General features: G+C 32.9%; 1 pseudogene; it reads right to left on the reverse strand.

Annotated features, from left to right (window-relative positions):
* Positions 1–477: 477 nt before the first annotated feature.
* LOC139889581 (plasma membrane ATPase 4-like) lies at positions 478–4,977 on the reverse strand (annotated as a pseudogene).
* Positions 4,978–6,801: the final 1,824 nt, after the last annotated feature.

Here is a 6,801-nt window from a genome sequence, read left to right on the forward strand (position 1 = left end):
TAACCTTATGAACTCACCAACCTTTTGGTTGACACTTTAAAGCATGTTTATTCTCAGGTATGAAAGAAATCTTCCGCTGTGCATTTGCTCATATTAGAGATGTTACTTGGAGTCATTCATGGCATATTTCAAAAGACGTTGCATTCGAGTCATTGAGTTCATCATGAATATTATTAAGTCATTTATAGTTGGATATTTTATGAAATGGTATGCATGCCGTCAACTTTTGATTAAATGAAAGTTTGTCTTTTAAAAACGAATGCAATGTTTGTAAAATGTATCATATAGAGGTCAAGTACCTCGCGATGTAACCAAATGTAATGTATTCGTCCAGATGGATTAGGACGAGTCACTACAGAAAAAACTTGATTCTGACAAAAATGTACAAATTGTTTCATCCAGATAAAGATGAAACCTGTAGTTAATTCGATTCCTTAACATCAAGCAAACCAATAACCCGATTGCATAATATTTAACAATATGATATTTAAAGATAGGTTGCATCAAATTCAAAGATAGGTTGCATGATATATAATAATATGAATACCTTGCACTTTCTTTTGGCATGTTTGGCAATTTCTGAAAGTTCTCTACAATGACTCTTCTCATTGAAGAGATTTGATGATTCGGGTACTTGAAGCCCGTGTAGAGTTCTCTGAGCATGAGCCCATTGGGACTCTCTCTCCCCTCTTACAAAATCCTGCTTTGTTGTAAAATCAGTCTTTACCAACAATACACATAAAAAAATATGATAAACCTTCACAAATTATAAACTTGAACCAAACTTCAAGACTAAAATGGTACTATACCCTACTATACCCTATTATCAATCATGTTGAGCCAAGCCTTTCTACTAAGGATGTATCGTATAGCAAACTTCATGATATAGAGAGTGTAATAAAACACGATGCTGTAAAGCCAGATTGAAATGTTCTGTTCATATTGATTATAAACGTTTCATATTAATTGATTTCGTTGCGAGGTTTTGACCTCTATATGAGACGTTTTTCAAAGACTGCATTCGATTTTTAAAACAAACCATAACCTTTATTTTATCGATAAAGGTTTAAAAACATTCCAAAGATTATCAAATAACGATAATCTAAAATATAGCGTTTTCACACGACCATTACATAATGGTTTACAATAATATTACACAACAACTTAAGTCTTCGAATGCAATTTTTAAACAATATTATACAAGCAAGCAGACTCCAATCCTATATTTATTTAGCATGCAACAGCGGAAGCTCTTAATAATCACCTGAGAATAAACATGCTTTAAATGTCAACAAAAATGTTGGTGAGTTATAGGCTTAACCTATATATTTATCAAATTGTAATAATAGACCACAAGATTTCATCTTTCAATAACATGCAATCTGCATAAAAATCATTCATATGGTGAACACCTGGTAACCGACATTAACAAGATGCATATAGAATATCCCCATCATTCTGGGACATCCTTCGGACATGATAATTTCGAAGTACTAAAGCATCCGCAACAATGGATGGGGCTTGTTGGGCCCAATAGATCTATCTTTAGGATTCGTGTCAATTAGGGGCCAGTTCCCTAATTCTTAGATTACCAGGCTAAAAGGGGCATATTCGGTTTCGATCCATTAAACCATATAATGTAGTTTCACGTACTTGTGTCTATTTTGTAAAACATTTATAAAACTGCATGTATTCTCATCCCAAAAATATTAGATTTTAAAAGTGGGACTATAACTCACTTTCACAGATTATCCCTTCGTCGAAAAATAAGATTTTAAAAGTGACTATAACTCACTTTCACAGATTATCCCTTCGTCGAAAAATAACACTTGCCCACTGGTCGATTCACGAACCTATAACAAATATATACCTATATCAAAGTATGATCGAAATATATTCACAATATATTTTATTATGTTTTAACGATTTGAGTTTGTTAAGTTAACAGTCCAACGTTCGTAGTCCACAATTAGTTGTCCACAGTTAGTAGTACATAAATAAATCAATATATATTATCTCGAATCAATCCACGACCTAGTGTATACAAGTCTCAGACTCGATCACAACTCAAAGTATATATATTATTTTGGAATCAACCCCAACCCTGTATAGCTAACTCAATCATTACCGCATATAGAGTGTCTATGGTTGTTCCAAATAATATATATAGATGACGTCGAATGATATGTCAAAACATTGTACACGTGTCTATGGTCTATCAAGATTACATAATATATGTTAGAATACATGTACAATACAATATAAGTTAGTTAAGTTATGGTTAGTATAGATTTGTTACAAAGTTTCACGTAGCTAAAACTAGTAATTTTTTTACCAATTTTGTTTTACCCATCATTTCTTCGTTTTAAATCCGTTTTGAGTGAATCCAGTTGCTATGGTTTCGTATCGAACTTGAATTTATGAAACTAAACAGAAAAAGTGATGGTTTATAGCCGGAGTTACAGGTTACAAGTCATTTTTGTAAGAGGTAGTCATTTCAGTCGAAAGAACGACGTCTAGATGACCATTTTGAAAAACATACTTCCACTTTGAGTTTAACCATGATTTTTGAATATAGTTTCATGTTCATAAGAAAAATTATTTTCCCAGAAGAAAAACTTTTAAATCAAATTTATCATAGTTTTTAATTATCTAACCCAAAACAGCCCCCGGTTTTACTACAACGTCGTATGTCCGGTTTTACGGTGTTCTTCGTGTTTTCAGGTTTTAAATCATTAAGTTAGCATATCATATAGATATAGAACATGTCTTTAGTTGATTTTAAAAGTTAAGTTAGAAGGATTAACTTTGTTTGTAAACAAGTTTAGAATTAACTAAACTATGTTCTAGTGATTACAAGTTTAAATCTTCGAATAAGATAGTTATATATATATGAATCGAATGATGTTATGAACATCATTACTACCTCAAGTTTAGTAGGTAAACCTACTGGAAGTGACAAGAAATGATCTAGCTTCAAAGGATTCTTGGATGGCTTGAAAGTTCTTGAAGTAGAATCATGACACGAAAACAAGTTCAAGTAAGATTTCTACTTGACTTAAGATAGTTATGTTTGTAGAATTTAATCAAAGCTTGAATATTATTATTACCTTGATTTAGAATGATAAGCTACTGAGATTAAGTGGAAGTTCTTGTTCTTAGAAGAGTTTTTGGAGTGGATTACAAACTTAGAGGTAATCTTGAAGTGTTCTTGTTAGGTTTTCTTATGGTGATTATGTATTGTTTTTGAAAGTAGGTTATGATCAAGATAATGAAGGCTACTAGTACTTTGAGAGAGTGTTTAGAGAATGAATGAGTGATTGAAAAATGAAGGTGAATTTGATGCTAGAACTTGGCCATATGGCTATGAGTTTTATAGGACAAAAGAGGTCACCATTCTTTGTTATTTTGTGCAATTATTCAAGCTAGATAACAAAGTTCAAACCCCACAAGCTAAACTCCAAGTAATTAATCACATGGGCTGCTAAGAGCTGAATCATTATGTGTATATACCAATAGTATATACATCTAGAAGCTGGGTATTATATGGGTACAAATACCGGACGAATACGAGTAGAATTCTTGATGAAAACGAATGCGAATTTGAGTGTAGTTATCTTTGTTGAGTATAAGTATTGTGATATATGTACTTAAGTCTTTAAAAAGTGTATTAATATCATTGGAGTATGGAGAGTTTAAACAAAACGAATTTCTGATCCAAGTGGGATCGTTTGCTGATCCAAGTGGGATCGTTTGCTTGGGTGGGATCAGAATTCCTGATCCAAGTGGGATCGTTTGCTGATCCAAGTGAGATCGTTTGCTGATCCAAGTGGGATCGTTTGCTTGGGTGGGATCAGAATTCCTGATCCAAGTGGGATTGTTTGCTGATCCAAGTGGGATCGTTAGACATTACATATATATATATATATTGTTTCGAAATCCTTAAGTTAGTAGTCTCATTTTATGTACATAATTCATTGTTAATATACTTAATGAGATACTTAATTATCATTTTATCATGTTAAGTATATATATATATATAGGTTCATATATATATTATCATGTCATTTACAAGTTATAACGTTCGTGAATCATCGGACAAATTGGGTGGTCAGACGTTTACATAAAATCCGTTTCAATTAATCAAGTCTTAACAAGTTTGATTGCTTAACATGTTGGAAACATTTAATCATGTAAATATAGTTTTCATTTAATATAAACATGGAAAAGTTCGGGTCACTACACAGATAACACCAGCCCATTTTCGCCCGATACCCTTGATTCTTGTGAATTTCTAATATGTAGCTAAGAAAGCACTCATTAGTAAAACACGATGCTGTAAAAATTACCCATTATGCAGCTAAGAAAGCGCCCATTATTAAGAACACATGACGTTCAACAAAACGACCAACTGCGGGACCGGGTGACAAAGATAAGAGCCTGGCTGACAATACTGACTTGCAAATATAGAGCCACCATCTACTCAAATTCATTAACTTCTATGTTCTTGAGAGATTTCACTCCAAACTTATCCTGCAACAGCCAAAACCACCACAATCAGTAACACAAGAAGGGATACGGTATTGATTTTGTGTTTATGATCATAATAATAATATGTTATTATATCTTACCGTGGTGAAGTCGGTATCTCTCATCATCCAGTAGAAGATAACTGTCATTAAAGCCAAGTAACCTCCAAGCGCAACACATCATTTAACTGGACTCAATTCATTAAAATGAAAATTGAAAATTGTCCTAATGCACTGATAATTTTTGTTTTTGAGAGACCAAAAGAAAAATGATCATAAAAATACATAATTTTTGTTTAACTATTGCAACATTTATATGCTGAAACCAATCATGTTCAACATTTCTACTCCAATAATCATATGCATCGATTACAACATACCATGGTTGACAAAATGAGCAAAGTCAAAAAGATAACTAACCTGTTTCACCAAGATCATGTAAACCCATTTAATACATGCTTCACAACAGGGATTGATTTTCACGATTTATATAATCATCAAACAAAGCAACGAAAGATCACCAAAGAATTACGATAAATGAAAAAAAAAAATTGAATTCAAAACACAATCCTTAGAATTAACACAAAAATGAAATCGATTAATCGATTAACATAAATCATACCTGAAATTTATGATTATGCTTAGTTGCTTTCAAAGTATGAACACCCAATTTGAGTAATTTGTACGACTGTTTGAGAGAATTTTGAAGGGATATGATTTATTCCTAAATTATATAACCCTAATATTTGCATAAAGATGAATCAAAATTAAAAAATACGAATTAAAAGAATTGATCAAAATAATTGTTGTAACAAAGAAGATTTACAGAGATAGAAGATATACACCTCTTTGATAGGTAAACAGATTATTACAAAAATTAGGAAGGACATAAGCTAAACATCCATGGAAGATCCGGTGGATAAATTTAGTTACATCCTGCGGAACAATGGTTAAGAGTGAAATTAGGTTTATAACAATATGGTAGTCGTACGAATAATTAGATTTTCATACAACAGGTGAATATAATATGAATCGACGAAATTTAGAAAATCGAAATTTACCGGAATCAGATGTATTGTGAATGGTGACCGGTTTAGTATTAATATACTGAACTTTGTCTGGATCAGATTTTCCGGCGAATTGATGAGATTCATCGAGCGTCGGTGGTTTTACGATTAATCAGTACCGATATGTTGGAAAAAATGTAAGGCTTAATACTAAAACTTTTCCGTTTCAGTTTAAGGTCGTCGAAGCAGGGATATGGCTGGAAGAGAAAGCAAGGTCGGGTTAGTTTTATTCAATTTGAGAGGAGAGAAATTTGGGAGGTGAGAGAGAGAGAGTGGAAGAATCAAAGTCCGTATTTGGTATGATGTTGTGCCAATGTTTTGGTGGACACGTGTTCTGAGTAGGAGACAAAAGGGAGTAGAAATTAGTGAGTAGAGGGGTGACACTTGTCAGTTAGATAGTGATGGGTCCGATCTTCTGACACATTGACAGTGAAAGTCACGCTTTATGTGATGTAAGGGATGAATATAACTAAGAAGGGCACATTTGAAAATTAGGATCCTGAAAAATCTCACCATCCTTAATAAACCTCCCCTTTTGAATTTTCTCGTGATCATTCTTTTTGAATCTAAACATTTCAAATTTGAATTCTCTCTCTCATGCTTTCTCAAAAACAATAACTGATACGTGAATGCAACAATCAGTTATAAATTGTCTATTCCTACCATTCAAGATAAAGCAACGAGTAAATATTTACCGATCATAACAAACACAACTACCAATATTAATTTGGGTACTACAATGAACGAAGATTGGCGGTGTAGTAACGACTTTTTCGTCAAGAATTAATGTCAAGAATTAATGGTCACTTTCGGTGTTACAACCTCGTCAACTACTAGTCTTAAACTCACCGGTGCATCATCCATGTCATGAACTCTCATATATATATATATATATATATATATATATATATATATATATATATATATATATATATGTGTGTGTGTGTGTGTGTGTGTGTGTGTGTGCATCGACAATGGCATGAACCCTTGAATGAACGATCCATCATTGCATGAACTACCGAATGCATCCACGCTCACTTTCAAACTCAGCTGTGCATCCAGACTCTCGGGCGATCAAATGTTACCGACTTTGAATTTGCATATTTTGTATTTGGATTAGATTCATGTCATGAACTCTCATATTCATCCACAATGGCATGAACTCTCTAATAAATCGATCCACCATGACATGAACTCCCGAATGC

This window comes from Rutidosis leptorrhynchoides, chromosome 2 (assembly GCF_046630445.1).
Source record: "Rutidosis leptorrhynchoides isolate AG116_Rl617_1_P2 chromosome 2, CSIRO_AGI_Rlap_v1, whole genome shotgun sequence".
In the NCBI taxonomy this organism is placed as follows: domain Eukaryota; kingdom Viridiplantae; phylum Streptophyta; class Magnoliopsida; order Asterales; family Asteraceae; genus Rutidosis; species Rutidosis leptorrhynchoides.